The sequence below is a fragment of the Protopterus annectens genome, chromosome 7.part0, assembly GCF_019279795.1.
Source record: "Protopterus annectens isolate FY-2018-M chromosome 7.part0, PAN1.0, whole genome shotgun sequence".
Lineage (NCBI taxonomy): Eukaryota > Metazoa > Chordata > Ceratodontiformes > Protopteridae > Protopterus > Protopterus annectens.
Window position 1 is genome coordinate 1588350792 of NC_056739.1, and position 22238 is coordinate 1588373029.

Sequence of the window (22238 nt, forward strand, 5' to 3'; positions counted from 1 at the left end):
CTTCCTCTACTTCCTCGGGTATTACTAAAGATAAAACAGGACAAGCCCAAGTTCCTCATCTTGATTGCTCCAAATTGGCCTCGACAGTTTTGGTATCCAACTTTAAAGCACCTGTTCTTGGAGCCTCCTTGGATTCTTCCTCTGAACCCTTCTCTTCTGTCCCAGCATCAGGGTCAGTTGCTACATTCCAATCTCAAGACCCTTTGCCTGACAGCTTGGCTGTTCAAAGGAATTTGATTTCTTCTAGTCTTCCCAAACAAGTTTTGGATGTTCTTTCGGAAGCTAGACGGCCTAGCACTAGGAAATCCTATGCCTCTAAATGGAAGAGATTTTGCATCTGGATGCGGGACCGAGGCTTGGACCCCCTGGTACCTGATCTCTCTTCTATTTTGCTTTACCTCTCGGATCTTTTGTCTAATGGACTTTCCTTTTCTTCCATTAAGATTCATGCTTCTGCTATTTCTGCTCATTTCAATACTGATCCCACTGTTTTTTCTCATCCTTTGGTGAGACAATTCTTGAGAGGGGCTAAGAATTTAAGGCCTCCCAGGACCCCTCCTGTTCCTGCTTGGGATCTTAATTATGTTTTAGAAAAACTTACTTTGCCTCCTTTTGAGCCTGCTGCATCTTCAGATATTAAGTTTTTGTCTTGGAAGACAGCTCTTTTGTTAGCTTTGACTTCTGCCAGAAGGGTCTCAGAGTTGCAAGCTCTCATGGCTGTGGAACCATACCTTATTTTCCACCAGGACAGAGTATCCTTGAGGACCAATCCTACTTTCATGCCTAAGGTGATTTCGAAAGTGGCTTTGAATCAAACAATTCACCTTCCTACCTTCTTTCCTAATCCTCAGAATAAAGGGGAAAGGATTTTGCTCTCCTTGGACGTGCACAGACAGTTACGATTTTATTTGGACAAGACTAAAGAGTTCAGAAAATCTAACCAATTGTTTGTTTCTTTTGCTTCCAGTTCTCTTGGAAAGGCTATTTCCAAACAAACTATTTCCAAATGGATTTCTTATGGAATAAGGTTTTGTTACACTCATCATGGGAAACATTTTCCAGGTACTGTGAGAAGTCATTCTACTAGAGCAGCTGCTACTTCTACAGTTTTTCTCAGGGGAGTTCCTACCAAGGATATCTTGGAAGCTGCCACTTGGAGTTCTGTGCATACTTTTTCCAAGCACTACAATCTCCCTTTGTATTCTAAGACCAGGGCAGGCTTTGCCTCTGCTGTTTTGCAGGGTCTTCTTGCTGCCCCTTCTTCTATCTAAACCTCCCCCCCTTTTTCATTGCTTTGGGATTCCACCCTACAGTTATGACTGCAACAGTGAAACACGATGAACATAGTACAGTTGTGTACACCTACCATAAATGTAAATGTTCGAGTGTCTTCACTGTTGCAGTCGGTGTTTCCCTCCCTCCTATCCCCTCTTTTTCTCTCTTTTGTGGTGTATTTGTGTTTCCTAGTGGGATTCATTTATGATCTATTGGGGACTTCTGACATCTAGGGCAAGAAAGGCTGGAGAAATGGCGTCGGCTGAGGGTTATGTACCAGAGCGTACTGACGTCAGGGTACTGGATTGTACAGCCGACGCCGGACCCAGACTTTGGGATTCTGGCCGACCTCGGGCTGCCTGCCGGCAGGAGCACCCTACAGTTATGACTGCAACAGTGAAGACACTCGAACATCTACATTTATGGTAGGTGTACACAACTGTACTTTCCTCAAACATTTCTCTGAATTTGCAGTTCCTCATCCTACTAAGCCATCTTATTTTTTTTTAGCAGTCTGATCTGCTAAGTAAACTTTTTGGCCCACTTATCACAGTCTATGATTTTCATTTCTCATCTTCCAGTATAAATGCTGGTTCTCTGCCTAGTACTGCTGAAGACATTAAAGCATTGGTGTGTCAGGTCTAAACTTCTAAGTTTGCCATTAGGAAGTGGTCTCTTGTGTAACTAGCTAAAGGGAAATGGCTTCTCAATTGAAATAAATATATTAAACATTAATTTTATCATTATAGTATTTATTTTCTATGCTCTTTGACATGGCTGTAGTTCTCAGGTTTGCTGGCCTTCCATGTATGTATGCTTGGTCCCAAGTTATTACCAGTATATGACACAGTTCCTGACATATGTCAGTGTAAATTTCATGTGTTTGAAGCCTAATAATAATAACTGAAGCTCTAGTTTCTCTTGAAATCCACCCATCCTTAACCCCTTTCTCATTTTGCACATGGGATCGGGGTGGCACTTCCACAGTGACAATCATCTCGAACCAAGGTTTACACCACCAGGTGGCTAGCCCTGCTTCGGTAGTTTATTCACACCACGCACTCTTGTGCACACACTCACCTATGGCCAATTTAGAGTGTCCATTCCTTCCACTTACTGCATGTCTTTGGAATGTGGGATGAAACTGCAGCACCCAGAGAAAACCCACATGACCGCAGGGAGGACATGCAGACTGCGCACAGAAGGCACCCCAGCCAAGAATCCAACCGGAGAACCTCTTGCTGTGATGGGACAAAGCTAACTACTGCACTACCACACAAGGCCAGTAATCCTAATCAGGAACAACCTACGTACTGCCTCTTTTACATGCAGCCTGATCACAGTGAATGTTGTAACAGAATTTTTAATATTATGTACCAGCTTGTACACTGAAGAACATCATCCTCAAGGGTGTAAGTCCTACAAGTGTAGCACCCCTTCCCCTTTGCACCAGACAGTGTATGTTTCTGGAAACTACTTTTTCAGTACTGCAAATTCTGCTAAATATTTTGTGCTGCAGTAAAAAAGAAAAAAAAAAAAGAATAAGAAGAATATTAAGGAGCTGATGAAAATTAGCCTGTTATGGTATATTTGCAGTTTGCCTGTTTATGCTCTTGGCAGTTGTCATTTTTAACAGTTCACCCTAGTGACAATGTCATTAAGAAGGTCTTTGTTTCTATTTCCGTAACAAAGTCTTTCCACTTTATGGGACAATGTTGTTACCCCTGTGCCCATACACCTCCCCAACCCACACATACACCTATGGCCAATTTAGAGTATATAGTCCATTGACTGCATCTCTTTGGAGTGTGGGAGTAAACTGGTGCAGCCAGGAAAACCCACATTAATACATGGAGGACATGACTCCAAACAGAAGACACCCCAGCTGACGGGGAGATACAGTGGCACAATAGTCAATGTTGCTTAGGTTTACTTATTTTTCTAGATACTCCTACTTCCATGTCTTCCCAAAGACTCATTGTTTAGATATAATGCTACTCTAGTAAGTAATGTACTTAGGTTTGTATTACATAGCATGCATCTCATTATGGCTGTCCAGTGTAAAGGACCTTCTGGCTTAGTGAAACTAAGCAGACTAACACAGTTAAATAAAGACATTTGTAAATCATAGGCCATCACCTGATTGTTGTGATTTTGGTCCAGTAGAAGGATCAGGAGGTGGAGGATCTATCAAAAAAACTCTGACAAGAAGCCAGACAAGCCCAATGCAAGGGCTCCAGAAACCAAGCCTGAGAATTCTCTTCCTGCTTCCTCTTCAGAGTTTGCAGTTATTACATTGTCCTCTGCTCTTTCCTGTCCCTTACATTCTTTTCCTGCAGTGAGGATTCATCACCTAGTTCCATATCTCTGAATGCAGAAGCGAAGTGCCATCCTAACGAGTGCTGCTAGAAGCAAGACATCATCATTCTTCAGTGCCTCTCACCGCTTGTGAGCACCCTTAACGGCTTGGCTGACAAGTGAGAACCTTGAATCCCACTGCTGATCATCAATTCTTACTCCTTTACTGTTCAACTCATTTTGCCTCCCCCTAAGTGTTGGGTTGCTAACCTGTAGAGGTACTGAATATCATCTCACCCCTTCCACCCAGCTTTTGGGTCCTCTCTAATTTTCCTTTGGCACCGATGGACATCATAATATATTCAGTGTGTGATAGTAGATGGATGAAGAAGTATTGGAGCTTTCTGTACATAATTAACTGTATTGTTTTTTTTTTTGTTTTTTTTTTTTTTTTGGGGGGGGGGGGTGCAGCATTTGATAAAGCTATTGAGTGAGTGAGTGAGCTATGTACCAGTTGAAGTTGAGTCATACCTGCATCAGATTTATGAAGTTTTTTTTGAATGTTCTAATATCGACCCCTATTCAGCGAATGCTGAAAATAGCGAAGCTGCAGAATACCGAATTTTTTCCTAGGGAAAGAATTTGGTTGGCCATTTCTGTCGCTTTGCTATTTTAAGCATTGTGGTGGAAAGTTACAGGTCGGGTTCAGGTACGTGTGCAATTGTGTGGACGTGAGGGTTAAGGCACAGGTTAGGTGAGTTAGGGCGTGGGTCAGGTATGTGCATGATTGTCACGGATGTTAGGGTTAGGGCAGGGTAGGTGAGTTAGGGTTAGGGCGCGGGTAAGGTGAGTGTGTGATAGTGATGGACCTTAGGGTTAGGGTTAAGGTAAGAGGATAGATAGTAGTGTATGTACAGTTTAGTGTAGGGTTAGATGTAGGATTTTAAGTGTGTGTGTGTGTGTGTGCGTGTGTGTGGATTGCTGTTTTTTTTGGTGTGCTTGTGTTGTGTGTATGTGTTTCAGAACTGCAAATTTTTCCCCTGGGAAAAAATTCACTGTTCTGCATGTTCGATATTTTAAGTGTTCACTGAATAGGGGTCGATATTAGAAAAGTCACCGTTTTAAGAGTTCGGCGTTCTAATATAGACCCATTGAGCCCTATGAATAGTTTCAGAGCTTTTTATCATTATTTTACCTTATGTACGCTGTAGCTTGGGCATCAATTTATTTTGTTGTTATATTCATATAACCAAATCTAGTAGAGCCAGTTTTTACATCACTGAGTAGCTAGCCCTGACATGGTGTGCAGTCTGTGATTTATGTTCTCTGTAGAGGATAACTATGCACCACAGTTGATGCCTGAAACAGTTGATCTTCACAAATGTTCTCCTGCTAGGCAGACCTAAACTCTGTGCTGCTACCCATGACACTCTCCAGTTTTGGGTGAGTTTGAGGTGGAAACACCCAGCATGTGGATGAACCCCCCCACACAGACATGGTAAGGTCATACAAACTCAAGACAGGCATTGATCAGAATTTAGGATTAAACCCTATACCTTGTACTTTAGGCAAATACCTCAACCATTATACCAGCCGTGTCCTCCTCTGGCATTTAGCAGTTATAAGAATTATAGATTTTTTTAATATTTCCACATGACAAGACTAGCATTTTTATCAACTTTTTTATTGTTTCCAACTGACAGGTCTGTTAAATGTTAGGCTTGTCAGCTGGGAACATAAAAATACCTTCTATAATTGCTTTTTAATGAAGTACTGATTTGGGTTGTAGAAATGATTTCTTCTGAATTATATAATCAGTTCAGATAGATAAAGAAGGACTTATCAGAGCTGGCCTTCTATCTAGGATTAGATTCTTAGTTTTTTCTGACTTCTGCCTGCTGAGTGACCATGATCTTCAGGTGGATGAAGCAGGCACAGGAAAATTAATGCAAGAATATATGAAGGTGGGGAAGGTGTGTGTGTGTGTGTGTGTGCGCGCGCTGGGGTGGTATCAGAAAAGGATATTGTAAACTGGATGTTACAATGGATAGAAAACTCTTAAAATGTAATTCACATTAAAATGGCACTAAGAAAGCATTTTATTGTGTCCAGTGTTTTAGCCCATGTCAGGACTTGGACTTGTAGGCTTTGGAGTACACTGTTAGGGGCAGAATGAAATGCTAATGCAAAGCCCTATAATGACTTCTCAGAGCCTAGTACTACTAGCAGCATATACTGTATTTGGTGCAGGGGCCCATCACTGCCACTTTGTGAGCACAGGCCACCCCAGGTGTAGGGGAGAGTGTCTTTTTCCTGCAGTCAGTCCTAGGAGGAAGGTTTTGAGAATCCTTCTTTCTATGAATGGTAACAAGAATAAGAACTCCTCTCCATATAATTCCCTTCTGGATGACAGCACTGTTAGAAAGGCAGTTATGCTTATGAAGCTCTCTATGGACTAGCCTGTAGTATGTCTACTTTCCTCCCAAAAAAGACTCTCTCATTATTTGGATTTGAAGAATAGGGACTGCTAGATCATCTCATTTATTGAACTTGTCCAAAAATATTTCATTTATAAAGTCTGGAAGTATCTATATTCTTACAACTACAGACCCCTGACTGGAGTGCCGAGGCATTTTGGCTTCTCATTTCAGGAGAGTTTTATGTATGATCTGCTTGGTCCGTCATAGTAACAGGGACTATAGTGCCTTTTTACTGTACTTTCCCTGCATGTGTAATAAAGAACTTGTTCTGGTTAAACATGATTTCAGATGTAGCAAACTGGTAGATTATTTCTGGTAGGTTTAGAGTGCGAGTTAAAAGTTATATGTAAGTTTATATATTTGAGCTCATTGTGTAGAAATTTTAAATCAGCCGTGACATTGTTTGTAGTAGAATGAATAACACTTTAACTCCCTCAAACGATCTTCATATTTAAGGTTCTAACTGATCTCATTATTTTATTAAAATGTTTTTTGAGGCACTTAAGCTTATTTATATTGTTCACATTATAAGAACTAAAAACAAAACCATACTGTAGCACTGGTCTTATCACTGTTTTGTACTAGGGAAGGAGAATAGTGCAGCATTTTGAGGTAAATTATTATGCTGTAACATTTCTTTGTATGTTTACATGACATTCCCAACCAAAAGTATCAGTTATTATAACACCATGAGCAGTTTAGTTATTAGTCTATTATTTGTCTCAGTTGTCCCAGTTTTGGTCCTCTTCTGAGCACCAGCCATAGGAAAAGCTGACGGAGTTCCCCGATTTTCAGGAGTCATTGGAAAAAGATTTCAGTAACTGCCTCATGGCCTGTCATATATAACACTGATACTACAGTTGAGGCAATGGACTAGGGGATGTTTCTATATTAGATAGCATGGCTCATTTAGTCCTCCTTTGTAGATGAACCAAGGCAGGATATTTTGTATCCCACATTTGGCGTTAATTTTTGTCAGGATTCCAGAGACCTTGTGGAAACTGCAAATATTGAAAGAGTATAGACTGACTACATAAAATGACTTTTCTGAACCTCCACCTTAGTTTATTCCTCTTCTTCTAGGCCAGCGCTACTGTGCAGCAAGAAAAAGCACCACCCCATAGTATGAGGAAGACACCCAAATGTTCAGCAGTTCTTGTTCCTTGTAGATGGTTTAGTCTCTCTGAGACTTGATTCCACAGGTGCTACTGTAGTCAAGTTGAGTACCACTCAGAACTGCTTATGGGTGACTGCTTCTCTGAGTTTGCCCTGACTGGACAACCATATTGAAGGACCAGTGAGTATTTAGATTTCATCACCATTTCAGTGCTTTGCGACAGAAGCAGTATAAGAACTGAAAACAGTGTCTAATAAAGCTATAAAAAGGTGCATTCTATTCAAATATATGTCAGTAAATTCATTTTTTATGTATTTTATTTACACTTTGAAAATACAAACTCATTCAAATTTGTGATTCTGAAAACTCTAGTTTTTATATTCATAAAGACAGAATGTAAACTGTTGATAATTTTAAATATCTTACCCATGACAGCATCTTTACTTCTACCAGACAAGGCCTAATACTTGGAAATATATTCTCCAGATTCATTTTCAGCTTTTTCTTCCTTCTTACATTTTGACCATTGGCCAGCCCCCACACACACACACACACACATACACACACACACACATTTTAGCAAAATATTCTATTTATTTCTTCTTCACCAAGGGCAAGAGTCAACCAAGAAAGGCCATGTGTTAAGCAACCATAAGGATTTTTTTCCCTAGCCACATGTTGCAAGCCCAGCAGCATGATGTAAAATTCACCTTGCAGTGGGCATCATTGAAGGCATGAGACTCACTTTCATAAGTGACATAACTCATCAAAACTGCAGTTAACATCAACAAAGGCATGTCATTTTTAGAAATGACATGAACTCTCAGGCTGCCCTGTCTGTTTAGAACCCAGTATTCCCATGTGATCTCTAGTCTCCTCTAGGTACTCTATCACAGGGCTATGGTACAATTACCTTGACTCCAGTGGTTTGCCTGACTTACCTGGCTCCGACCATTTTTGAGCAGAGTGGTTTTCAGATCCATAGCTTCAGTGTTGGGTCCAAATGGTTAATGTCAGCTATGAAGCTTTTGGAGCTGTTTCTTCCCCCTGGGGCTTCAGCGCTTGATAGCTCCTCTCCAACTCCTCACTTTGATCTGGGGGTGATGGGGATTCTTGGAGCTTCCGTTTCAACAGCTTTGACTCCAGTGGGGTTACCCTCAATATCTTGATCTCCCTTGGTATTCAAGGTGGTGGAAAGGGTTTTTTCTAGGCCCAGAAGAGCCTCAACTCTTCCTGCTTCTGAACCCACCCACCCCGGCAGATTTTGTGCCAGAGCCATCTGCCATGTCACCTCCAGGACAGCCTACCCAGAAAGATTTCCAGACTGCTTCCCCTGTGGAGCACCCCAAATCTTCTGACACCTCCCAGGAGAACCTCACCAAGGAGGTCCCTGAGAAGTGCCAGTGCAAAAGGAGGCACTTGGGTTCCCCTTTGGAATCCCTCACTGAGGACATCAATATTGATGAAGGGGAAGGGTCCCCTAGATCATCACCTGTGCATGTCTCCTTTGGGGACTTCATGGAGATCCTTCACCAAAAGGGTGGTTGGTCTGCAAAGATCTCTAACCTGGTAGAATTGGTGTTTTTGGGATCTTTTTTGTTGGGCCCATCTACTTCTTGGGTGTCACCCTGTGATTCTTCTTATTGACCTTGTGTCTCGCAGGATGTGTAGGGAGCTGGACACAGTGGACCCCATTCCTAAATGCCCAGACAAGATCCTTAGCACCCTGTTAGACAAACCCCACTGGACAAAAAGTGTTCCTGTCAATGCCTTGGTGGTTGCAGCAGCCACCAAAAAGGAGCTGGCCCAGCAAAGCTCCACCATCCATCCCCCTAACAGAGAGTCTAGGCCTTTGGACAGGTTTGGTAAGAGGGTATATGCTTCAGCGACCTTCGTATTGCTAGCATTGAATTGTTTGGAATTTGTAACCAGGCTACAGAGGGACTTAGTCAAGGAAATATCTAGTTGTGTCCCAGGGTCCATGTGTGCCAAGGAACAGAAGAGCTTTTTCCGCAGGATGGCCAACCTACAATCCATTTCTAACATGTCAGTGAGGTTAATTTCTCATGCTGCAGAAGGTACCTCAAGCGAGGCTTGTTCAGGTATTGCAATTAGATGCCATGTCTGGATGCAGCTGTGTGATTTCTTAGAACCCTGTAAGGTGTCTTTCACCAACGCCCCTTTTGACGGATTGACTCTATTTGGTCCAGCTGTCAAAGACACACTCTTCCAAAGTGAAAAAAATGGAAAGAATTTGTCTGCCATCGGAATCCGCTTTGGTACCCCACAATGAGCCTTTTCTAGGAGCCAGTGTGGGAGTAAAAAGCTGTGGTTTCACTGATCTCAAGGTCCTTTTCAGGATTCACAGGGAGACCTTCCCTCCAGAGGCAGCTGGGGAAATGGTCCTAATAGCAAGTGCCACCCTTGCAGCAGAGGGGGGTCCAATGAACCAAGGGTCTCAGGATACCTTCTCGCACAGGCCCAATCAGTGATCCTGAAGGATTCCCTGACTGTTCATCTCTGGAGGCAGTCGGGGGACATTTCTCTTTACACCCAACAGCCTGGGAAGCCATCACAAATGATTGTTGGGTGTTAAAAATTATATCTTGAGGTTATTTAATACTCTTTTTCCAGAACCTCTGTCCAAACAAGAACCTCCCTGATGTCCCATCTAATCAAAGAGAGGCTGCAACCTTAGAGATTTCAAAGCCGCTCACAAAAATAGTTATCCAAAGTGTTCCACTAGACTAACTCGGATCAGGCATCTACTCCAGATTCTTTTTAGTGCCCAAAAAAACAGGGGACCTCAGGCCCATTTGGACCTTACGACCATCAACGAATCTGTAGCCAATTCAATTTTCCGAATGTTCATGTTTCAGTCCATTCTGCCCTTCCTGCAGAAGGACAACTGGATGTGCTCTGTAGACCATCAAGACACGTACTATCATGTCCAGATGAACATGCACTCCAAAAGGTTCTTCCACTTTTGGCTGGGAGCCAACTACTACCAGTTCAGAGTACACAGCTTTAGTCTCACCAGAGGCCCCAGGGTGTTCATCAAATGCATGTCAGTAGTGGCAGCTTACCTGATACTGCAAGGATTCCAGGTGTTTCCCTATCCGGACTATTGGCCTAACTGCTTCCACCAGGCATCAAGTCCTAAAATGCAGAGACTGTTAATTCCAACTAGCCTTAACCTTGGGCATCTCCATCAATGTCAAAAAGTCTCACCTTTAACCAAAACAGATAACAGATTTCACCGGGGCTCACCTGGACACCACTCATTCCTTAGCTCTTTTCCCTCCAGACAGAATCTCCACCTTGAGAATCCATATCAAGAAAATCTTGAATATTCCTTCTCCCTCCAGCAGGTTTTGTTCTAAGAGCCTTGTGGTCCATGGCTGCCATGATTACTCTTGTTCCAGTAGCACACCTTCATATGAGAGTACTTCAATGGACCTTGGTGGTCTAATGGTCCTTTCTTTGGTATCCTCTGAATCACCTGATCAGAATCTTTTGAGCATGCAAACAATCTCTTCTCTGTTGCCTCTAATTGGGGGACCTCGAACAGGGTCGACCTTTCATCCTTCTTCCTCCAAACGCCACAGTGACCACGGACGCCTCTCAGTTTGGGTGGGGGGCAGCATTATCTGGGACAGACAGTCCAAGGCATGTGGTCCTCTCTAGAGACCAATTTGCACATAAATGTCCTGTAGATGATAGCAGTGCTTCTTGCGTTGCAGGCCCTTCAGTCATCTCTTCCAACCAGGACCATTGCAGTTCAGACAGACGGCATGTCAGTGGTCTGGTACATCAGCAAACAGGGAGGAACCAAGTCTTACCCCTTGTGTTGAGAGGACATGAGGTTGTGTCAGTGGGTGATCTTTTCCAACCACTTTCTCATAACAATGCACATTCCAGGGAAGTCAAACATCCTGGTAGACAGGCTCAGCAGAACCATTCTGATGCCTCAAGAGTGATCTCTAAATACTTCAGTGACAAATATGATCTTCCAGAAATGGGGTCAACCTTGCTGCAATCTTTGTGTCTCCTTCCAACACCAAGTGCAGTAAGTTCTTTGCCCTAATCCTTCCTCAGGGACAGTCACTGAGAGACACTGTAGTCCATGCTTGGCTCCCTGGTCTCCTTTGTGCCTATCCTGCTTTTCTTCTCATTCCCAAGTTTCTGCAAAAAACTCAGAGGTTGAAGTGCAAAGTAATCCTCATTGCTCTCTTTTAGCCTCGACAAGTATAGTTTCCTTTCCTTTGTTCTCAACTGGTTTGTCCACCATGGACTCTGGATCCCTTTCTAGATCTTCTGTCCCACCCATCGGGACCCCCCCACCCAGATCTTCTGAACCTGAATTTAACCGTTTGGTTACTCCAGTTCCAATGATGGCTAGAACTCCCATGTTTTCATCCCCAGTTAGGAAGCTTCTGTTTGCAGCGCACAAACCATCCACTAGGAAAATGTGTAATAGCAAGTAGAAGAGGTCTGGACCTTTTTACAGCTCCTGTTTGTGCTGTCTTAGATTTTTCTGGCATCCATTTTTCATAATGGAGCTAGCTTCTGTACATTGAAAGTGCAATTAGCAACCATTTCCAGCTTTCACTTTAGGGAAAATTCATTCTCTTTAGCCTCGTCTAAGTTGTGCAAGGCCTTTTTAAAAGGTACTTTTTTCTTCGTCCTCCTATTAAGGATCCTGATCTACCTTGGGACCTTCCTATGGTTTTACAGACAATAGTTTTGCCTCCTTTTGAGCCTTCTACTAAGGTTGATTTAAAGTTTTTGACCTGGAAGACTGTGTTTTTAGGGGTTCATGTGAATCCGTCGACAGCCGAAACATCGACGCTTACCTCATCGACACCAAAGCATCGACCGTTCAGAACATCGACAATCCAGGTAAGCGATTTTCCCCCTTACAGGACCCATGGTAGCACTTGTTTCACTAGTGCGACGCTATGGACAACGCAAATTCTCAACAGTCGCTACCATGGGTCCTAAGTGCTACCATGGGTCCTGTAAGGGGGAAAATCACTTACCTGGATTGTCGATGTTCTGAACGGTCGATGCTTTGGTGTCGATGAGGTAAGCGTCGATGTTTCGGCTGTCGACGGATTCATATCAACCCGTTTTTAGTGGCCGTCACTTCAACAAGCAGAGTATCTGAATTACAGGCTTTATCTTGTGGTTGTTTCTGGGGCTAATATAAGTCAAGTTATTAATCTGTATATTTCTTAATTTCTAAAACAAAGGAGAGTCTCGGCTTCATATGTTAGATGTTTACAGACTTATTTGTTTCTACTTGGACTGAACTAAACATTTCAGAAAGTCTGATCAGCTTTTCATTTCCTTTTTGAATACCAAATTGGGTAATCCCATTTCCAAGGTGACCCTGGCCAACTGGATCACCAGCTGTATTGCACTTGTGTCCTCTATGAAGGGCATTTCTTTACCATGTCAGATTAAGACCTATTCCACTAGGCCTGAGTCCACTTCCTCAGCCTTTTGGTCTAAACTTCCCCATTGATGAGATTTGTGCAGCTGCTACCTGGTCAAACTCTGATACCTTTATATTGCATTACAAGCTGGACATTATTTCCAGGAACAGGGCTTCATTTGATTCTGCCGTGTTCTGGAATATCCTTCCATGAGGGCCTCTGAAGTTTTTTTTCTGTAGCTTGGGACGCTGTCCCACAGTTGAAGAACAAACAAAGACAACACCTTCAGATAAAGAAGTTATGTACTCACCATAACTTTTCATCTAAGTTGTTGCCTCTCATTTGTTCTTCAAACTTCCTCCCTCCATCCCCCCTACCTTTCTTGTAGGACCTACCAGATATGTATATAAATACTTCTTTCCTGTTTGAGTTCCCGAAGTACTCCTTTCCGGCTTCCTCTGCCTTTTTTGTGATATATTTGTATGGCAAGATAATGCATATTTTGTGCAGAAAAATCGATCTGAGGGGAGAAGGAGTGAAGCATTATGAGTAGGGGAGGACCTCAGATTTCGTATCCTAGAGCTTTAGTATATGGCCAAGTCAGATCTGATCCTCAGATCCAAACCCACAGGTTGAAGAGCAAATGAGAGACAACAGCTCAGATGGAACGTCATATGGTGAGTACATAACTTCTTTTTTCATCCTTTTTCGTAACAGGAGCCAGTGTCCGTCTCCATAGAACAGCAGGAGAAATTAAAACTGCTTTAAAAGATGTTACATTCTTTTCACTGCCTTACGTTTGCAGAACATATATGCCACAGTGAAATGTCTAATAGGTTTTCAAACAATTTGCTCCCCAGTGAAAATAATTTAATGCTTTCCAAGCTGTAAAAGACCTTGTGCTATTACACAGTTTTCTGTAAATGGTAGTGCTTGCAGATGATAATGCTGCATGTGGCACTAGAAAGAATTATGCTCAGGCCAGGCAGTTGTAATGTTTACTATGCATTCTAGACATGGATGTCAAGATTCCTCTCTTGAGCTTTACTTTGCACCACTTTCATGCTGAAGTTTTTGATGTCCTTGTCTCAAATATGTAATAAATTGGCTATTATTGGAGGCCCAAATCATCTGTATTGGACAGTGCTGACTTTAGCTCCCTTGGAACTACTAGATACAGTATTTATTTTCTGTTCCTTCTGGCAGGAGGTCTTCAGACTTATAATCTGTAAGGTTTAAGCCATCTTCCTTGGCTTTCCCTGATAAAAGTCTGTCCTGAAAGATAAATCCTTCTTTCACACTAAGTTATATCAGCAGTAGCTCTAATTCAGAGTGTCAGCTCTTCTACTTGTCTTAGTACAGTAATGTGGCTTTGCACAAACAGCTAAGGCATTATAGTAGAAGGACTGATGTCTTCAGAAAGACTGATCATTTTTTGTTTCATTCAGAAAAGGAAAGATCTTCAGTTCAGAAGAGGTATACAACTTTATTGCATTTTGCTATAACATCATCAGTGCAGCTTTGAATGCACACCTTATTTACAAGAAACAATTTCTGTAGTGCATCCAACCAAACGGTAGTTTGTACACATTGCTTCTTATCACACTCTTCATTATTTTGCTGTTATATAGGGAGCATTTGTAGTATAACTGTGGCAAAGTCGCCACATTTTTGTAACAGAAAACTTAATACAAAAGCAGACTTCTGCTGATATACATTAGCAAGATTGTCAGCAAACCGAATATAGAATTGCCTGTACAACAATGGAGGAAACTGACAAAATGTTTTCATTGTGATTTGTTACATGGACAGTACCATAGAGACTATTACTGAAAACCACTTTCAGCAAAGATTAACTTTTGTGCTTTTTCCACTGTTGTGCACCTTTGGAGATGAAATATATAAAGTCAAGAGATGAGATGGTTGTCCCCCGAATTGAGAGATGGAGGGGGACTTGTCTTTTGCAAAAAAAAAAAAAAAAAATACATCAATAAATAAGTTGGTTAATTTTTAATTAAACTTACTTTGTGATTCCCTGAAAGTGTTTTTTGGTGATGTATTTTTTGAACTTATTGTCTATTGGACAATTTTCATTCAGCAGATTATTGTGAGTCCCATGACTGTTTCTGCAACCTGACATATTCTGCAGGTTTGATTCTAATATCTTCAGTACTTACTACTGATATACTAAATTACCTGGTATGATTACTGAGCTGTCATTTATATTACATTTAAGCTCAGAGTCTTCTGTGTCATATTAAAACTGCACTGCTTGATCACAAATTGCCCAGCTGCAATTCCATGAAACTTGTAGCTTGCGGATATAAAATATCTAGCTGGTTGAGGACATAAAGAATCTAAATGCGTGTACTCTGACTTGTAAAATTTATGTGCAAATGCATTAGATAAAGAAAGACAGAAGAAATGTAATGTGAAGTTGTTCCATCTCGCCTTCATTCTTACTGATGGGTTCGAAGCCGATCCTCCACTCTTGAGTCGGCCAATTTGCAAAGCTCGAGGTCTCTAACAGCTCGAGGCTGAAACCCTATCCCACAATGCACCTCTACCTTCCCCAGATTTAGTTTGCCGCTGCAACAGATTGTGTGTTTTCTACAGCTCAGGCCGTATTTTTTGGAGAGAAGTGTATTCCTTTTTGTGTTCTTACTAGTTTCTTTCTTCTTTAGCATTGAGAAGTATTCAGCCAGGATAGGCTACCTTTCTTTTGTGGTTTTTTGTAGCTAAGTAGTTAAAAAAAAAGAAGAAATAACTTTGTGTTCTCATTTCTGGCATTAGGCCCTGTTGGTGTTTCTTAGGTTTCACCATATCCCGTACAGCCAGTTAGGCTTCTTTAGTTACTATAACTGCAGCCGGTTAGGCTTAAGTTTGTTTTTTTGCAGCTACAGCCGAGATAGGCTTTCCTTAATTCTTATAACTGTAGCCGGTTAGGCTTAATTTTGTTTTTGCTGCTGAGTTTAAAATTCAAGTGCAGGCTTTATTGTTTAGTGCTGATCCTTAGATTTTCTGCTTGAATTGTTCTTGGCATTTCCATATCTTTCAGTGAATTAACTGCAAGCTCTACCATGTTTGAAAAAGGTAAGTCAGGGTTTAAAAAGTGCCCCTAAATGCAATCAAAAAATGTCTATCACAGATGGCCACACCACCTGTGTTTACTGTTTGGGAGAAGTTCACATCCAAGAAGTTTGTTCCATTTGCCATGGTTTCAGTGCCAGGGTTTTGGCAGAGAGTAAAAGAAAATTAGTTGAGCATGGTCTGATCAAGTCTGCCTTTCAGTCAAACTTGGATGCTGCTCCAGGAAAACCAAAACCATCATCTTCTTCTGCAAATTCGGATCCAAAGGGCTCTTCAGTTCCGAAGGTTTCCAAAAGGGTTCCTGTATCAGTTCTACAATCATCGGAGCCATCTGCACAGGTTGTTGGTAGGAGCTGGTTCCCAGTCTTGGAACCGGTATCTCCTACCCTAAGATCTTTGATTCTGGGCTCACTGACACCTTCTGTAGCTTCCTCTCAAGCTTCCAGACTTTCAGATTTGGATGTGGATCGTGTGGTATGCAGACTGTTACAGGATCCAGCGCTGTCTAAAATTCTGTCGGCTTCGACTCAGGCAGCTTCAGAACCAACAAATTCATCTCCTTTAATTTCTGCTCCTCCTCCGACTCGAATCGAGACATCGGAGCCAGAGGGAGCCATTCAGTCATTTGTGGAACACTCACTTTGCACCTGTTGGCACCGACAACCCTGATGTTTTCTGCTGTGGCGGCGGACTATGGGAGCCGACACTCTCCCGTCAGCTCTGGGTAGGGGAGTCGAACTGATAAATCGGTTCCGACTCTCCCTCTTGGGGCCTCGGTGCAGATGAGATCAGCTCCCATCTCTGGCTCAGAGCCGGTAGTTTTGGTGAGGGAGGAGTCATCATGTCTTCGGCCATGAGGAGGGTTTTGTCCCCCCAGACAGTCACAACCTTTGAAATGGTCACCTCCTCCCAGAAAGTGCCAGAATCTTCTCCAGCACTGCAGAACTACTATAAGCATAGGGACCCAGAGCCTCAGGAAGCCCCATTGGGGGAACCTTGTCCTTCTGAGACCTCCCCAGAAGTTCCCACTGAAGAGGTTCCTCGGAAGAGGTTATGTAAGAGGAGACATTTAGATTCCTCTCAAGAATCCATCACATCTGACACTGATTTGGAGAAATCTGAAGGGTCTCCAAAGTCCCCCTCTAAGGATATCTCCTTTGTGGATATCCTAGAGATCCTTAAGCAGAGGGGTGACTGGCAGCTCCTTATCCCTACTGAGGATGAATCGGTGCTCCTGAAGGCTTTTGGGTCTCGACCCTCCACCTCTTGGGTTTCTCCGCCTTTCGATGAGTTGATGGACCTTTTATCTCGAAGGGCATGGGAGTCACCAGATACTATGGAGCCCGTTCCTAGGAGGCCAAACAAATACATCTCAGCACCTCATGATAAAACCTTTTTATCCAAACCAATTCCTGTTGATGCCATGGTGGTGGCGGCAGCCACTAAGAAAGAGATGTGGGAGGCCTCTACATCTGTCCATCCTCCTAATAGGGAATCTAGGATTATGGACAGATATGGCACGCGCATGTTCAGTTCTCCGACCTTTGCTCTTCGGTCTTTGAACTATCTAACCCACTTCACAAGGCTTTAAAGAGATCTCCTGAAAGAGCTAGGAGATACTTTCCAGTGTGCAGTAGCCAATACAGTGGTGGACAAGGTGATGTCTCAGCTTGCTACCCTCAATTCTATTGTTAACTCCTCCATGCACCTCATATCATATGCAGCTGATGGGACGAGTAGGGCAATGGGTACAGGAATAGCTCTTCGGAGACATTTCTGGATGCGCTTATGTTCTTTTGCAGAACCTTTCAAGTCGTCCTTTGTGAATGCGCCATTTGATGGCTCTTCCCTTTTCGAACCAAAAGTTAAAGAGACCCTCACCAGATGTGAGCAAGATGGAAAGAATCTATTTGCCGTAGGAGTCCATTTTTCCACCCCTTCTAGACTTTATCTTAAAGGTCAACGGGGAGGGAAAATGTGGTTCCGCAAAACCCAAGGAGCCTTTCCGAACTCACGTGGCGTAGCCTCCTCCAGGAGCAGAGGAGGGGGCAATGGTGGAAGACGATGCCCATGTGGCAGCGGGGGTCCACAGAACTAGGGTGACAAGGATCAGTTCCTTGGGAAGCCCTACCAGCGCTCCTGAAAGGAGGCCCGACTGTCCTGCTGTGGAGGCAGTTGGGGGACATTTATCTTTGTACCGAGGTGCCTGGCTCAAAATTACAAAAGACAGATGGGTACAAAATGTCATATCCGGAGGCTATTTCATCCCCTTTCATACCCACCCCAAACCAACAAAAGGAATCCGAGACATTCCATCCAGTCTACAGGATGTAGCAATGGTAGAGGTTCAAAAATTATTAGAAAAAAGAGTCATCCAACCAGTCCCAGCATACCAGCAAGGATCCAGAACATACTCAAAATTGTTTAGTGCCAAAGAAAACGGGACTGGAGACCAATTTTAGACCTCAGCAGACTGAACAAGTATGCAGAAAAGGCAAAGTTCCGGATAGTCACGCTTCAGTCTATACTCCCATTCTTAGGAAAGGACAATCGGATGTGCTCAATAGATCTTCAGGATACGTACTACCATATCAAAATGGCCAGGCCATTCAGGGATCACCTGCGCTTCAGACTGGGAGCCAGTCATTTCCAGTTTCTGGCCCTGCCCTTCGGTCTCACTACAGCCCCCCGAGTGTTCACCAAATGTATGGCAGTGATCATGGCTCACTTGAGACATCAAGGAATCTAGGTGTTTCCATATTTAGATGACTGGCTCCTCACCGCACCCACCAGGCATCAGCTTATTTGGGTGAGGGACACTGCCTTAGATCTCTGTTTTCAACTGGGCATCACAATAAATTCAGAAAAGTCTGCTTTATTGCCATCACAGCATACAGTATTTACAGGAGCAGACTTAGACACAGTCAACATGTCCTTAAAACTTCCTTCAGAAAGAGTGCTTAACCTACAACATCAAATTGTAGATCTCCTTTTAAAACACAAAGCACCAGCATCACAGATTCTTTGGCTGCTGGGCACCATGGCAGCAGCTGTCATTGCAGTACCCCTGGCGAGATCTCACATGTGCATTCTTCAGTGGTTGCTATTCACATAATGGACTTTTCCAGAACTTACCAATGAATCACTGAGATGTCCTTCAAGGATGCATCTGCAGTCCTTACAAATGGGTTGTCCTGTCGTCAGGCAGCCCTTCGGTCGGCCGGATTCCAAAGTCTGGGTCTGGCCTCGGCTGATGTCGCACTTCACCCGACGTCATAGCTGCAGTTATTCGGGTATAAAGGTATCAGCCGACGCCATCTTCCTCAGTCTTTCTTGCCGCGTGGCGCCCGAAGCAGAAGCTGTTCACAAGTGCCGGTCGGTCAGAACCAGAGATTACTACTACCGAAGACTTCTAAAAAGCTAAGTACCCCGTTGGGGACTCTTTCTTGCCTCAGCCGATGTCAGAAAAAGTGAATAACTGTTTAACTTGTGGGAAACAAATACCTCATGAAGATTTCCACTCTTACTGCTTACCTTGTTTAGGCCCAGACCACGACGTAGCAGCTTGTCTAGCCTGTGCTTCTTTCAACCGGACGTCGGTCGGAATTTGCTGAGGAGTTTTTCGGCTCCGCTTTTGCTTACATTATGCCGTCGGATACTCCGACTACGCAAATATCTAAAAAGCGCAAGGAAAAGGACCGACACTCGCGGTCCGCGGTTTCAGCCGAAACCGCGGTTAAGCCAGCCGCGAGTGTCTCGGTTTCGGCTGAAACCAAGTCCACGGTTCTTCCTTCGGCCGAAAGCTTACCTCCCACCGAGGCCTCATCCAGCATGGCTGAATCTGCTACTGAAATCCCACCCGCTCTTGCAGGTTCACAGGATTTATCTGATACTATCCCTTTGGATATTTCTACCCCTGCACGTGGAGCTGCTAGGCCACCTGCATCCATGTCGATTAAGGCCTTTGCTAGGGCTAAAGCAGCAAAATCTACCAAAACTGTGCCTGCTAAGACCCCCTCTCACAGGCCTAGCTCTAGTTCACAAATGCTTAGTCTAGCAGAAGATCTCATTTCTTTGTTCCGGGGATCCCAACCACACCCAGACAGGGCCTCTCACCCACCTCCAGAGAAGAGGCCTAGAGTAGAGCCTCCTGAGCCAGTTTCTTCAGATGACTCCTCTGATGAATCAGATAATTCAAACCCTCCAGAGGGCCCTTTTTCTCCTTATGAGGACTCTGGTGCAGAAGAGTCCATTCCTTCTGCCTCTCCGCCTGAGGAATTTTCTTTTGGGGAAACCTTGCATGCTATGAGGGAACAATTTCAATGGCAGGGCCAGGATTTTTCAGACTCTAGGAAAAGGCTTAGAACCTTTTTGCATTTGCCACAGCATAGGCCTTTAGCCATTCCTCCAGTACTTACTGTTGTGGATGATGCATTTAATGATGCTTGTACTGCTCCTGATTCTCTTCCTCCGCCCCTGCTAAGCCCGATAGGTACTACAGGGTTCGGACACACATTATCATTTGTATAAGGCTCCTTTGCAGATCCGAAACTATCTCCCAGGGACCCAAGGGTGTAGCAGCTACCTCTGCCAAAACCCTCCCCTCTGAAAGGGAATCTTGGGCCTTAGAGATGGGGTAAAAAAGTTTACACTTCTGCTACTCTTTCAGCTAGGGCCTTGAACTGTCAATTCCACATGATTCAGTATCAGGAATTTATGTTAGACCAGTTAACTAAAAAACTGTCCTCGGATGAACCATTAGACAAAAAATCTGTTCAGGAAATGGTACATAACATTCAGCAGGTCAGTAATCATTCCTTAAAATGCGGCTATGATGCACTGGAGGCTTCTTTTAGATCAGCCATGACTGGTACAGTGATCAGAAGACATGCATGGTTAAAAGAGCAGTCCTTACCAGACCATGTTAAATCAAAGCTCCTAGATGCTCCCATGGATAAGCTCAATTTGTTTGGCTCCCCTGCACAGCAGGTGTTGAAGAAGGTGGAAGAGAAAGCAAAATCTGTCCAGACAGTCAAGGATTTCTTGCAGGTCCAGCCTCCAAGGTTTAGCAGGAACTGGCCTTCCAAGAATTGGTCCTTTCCAGACACCTCCAGAGCTCAGAGAGGCAGGAATAGGCGCTCAAGAGGCAGGGGTCAATCCAGAGGTGCCTACAGGGGATGTCAGTGGCAGGCTAACAACCAGCGAGGTACAGCCACAGATCCAGCCACCACCACTTCCACAGGACAATCACAGTGACTTGGCTCTGGCACCGCCTACCAGGGAACAACTAGAAGCACCCTTAGGCGGGAAGCTAGCCTTATTTTCAGTAAACTGGCATTACATCACAGAAGACAAATGGATTTTACAGACAATAGACCAGGGTTACAGGTTTCACTTCCATACTCTACCAAGGAAGAGAGGAATGCCAAACCTACCTCCAAATCAGAAGACAGAAGCTCTAGAACAAATAACTCACTTACTAAGGATGAGAGCTGTAGAAAGGGTACCATCTATGGAACAAGGGCAAGGATTTTACTCCAGACTCTTCCTGGTACCAAGAAAAGAAAACCAATGGAGACCTATTCTCGACCTATCCACTTTAAACACATACCTCATTGTTCCAAAATTCAAAATGCTGACCCTACAGCAACTTCTTCCCATGCTGGGCAAGGAGTCTTGGCTGGTAACTCTAGATCTCAAGGAGGCATACCTGCACGTCCCCATACGACCAAATTGCAGAAGATACCTCAGATTTCTTGCAGGATCAGAGCATTATCAATTCTCAGCATTGCCCTTTGGCTTATCTACTGCGCCCAGAGTATTCACGAAATGCCTGGCATCAGTAATTGCTCATTGCAGGCTTCAGGGAATTCAAATTTACCCTTACCTGGACGACTGCCTGTTACAAGCGGACAACAAAACAAATTAACAAAAGACTTGAAAAGGGTCATTCATCTACTGCAAGCCCTGGGATACACAGTCAATATAAAAAAGTCAAGGCTGATACCATCCCAAAGGATAACCTTCTTGGGTGCAGAGCTGGACACATCAAAACAAATGGCATTCCTAACAGTAGAAAAACAGGAGCAACTCCCTCTCTACTTCATGGCATTAACAAAGCAGAACCAGCTAACAGCAAGAAAAGTCCTGCAAGCCCTGGGTTACATGGCATCCAGCATAATATTGATTCCACATGCCAGACTACATATGAGAAAGTTACAGTGGTACCTAAGGAATTTATGGTCTCAGCACAAGCACAGCCTAGAAACCCAAATTCCAATAATTCCATGCCTGAAGCAAGAATTCCAATGGTGGGCTCAGGCCTGTCAATCAAACAAAGGACTGCCCTTCCACAGCACTCAACCAAGCCAGACCATCACAACGGACGCCTCAGACCTCGGTTGGGGGGGCGCACATGCTGGACAAGTGCATACAAGGCTTATGGACTCAAGACCAGCTGCACCTACACATAAATCAAAAGGAAATGCTGGCAGTAAAACTGGCAATTCAGACATTCAGACCATTTCTTCGACAGGG

General features: G+C 43.6%; 1 protein-coding gene across 2 annotated transcripts in view; it reads left to right on the plus strand.

Annotated features, from left to right (window-relative positions):
* LOC122807137 (ninjurin-1-like) overlaps nucleotides 1-22238 on the plus strand; it is a 514013-nt gene that overhangs the window by 472937 nt on the left and 18838 nt on the right. Inside the window, exon 4 of one of the 2 annotated variants that reach the window (XM_044078144.1) lies at nucleotides 7137-7213. The exons of the other annotated variant lie outside the window; for it this stretch is intronic. The gene's annotated coding sequence lies outside the window, so the exon portion shown is untranslated. Of the gene's footprint in view, nucleotides 1-7136; nucleotides 7214-22238 lie in introns of those variants that run through there. 2 annotated transcript variants of the gene reach the window in all.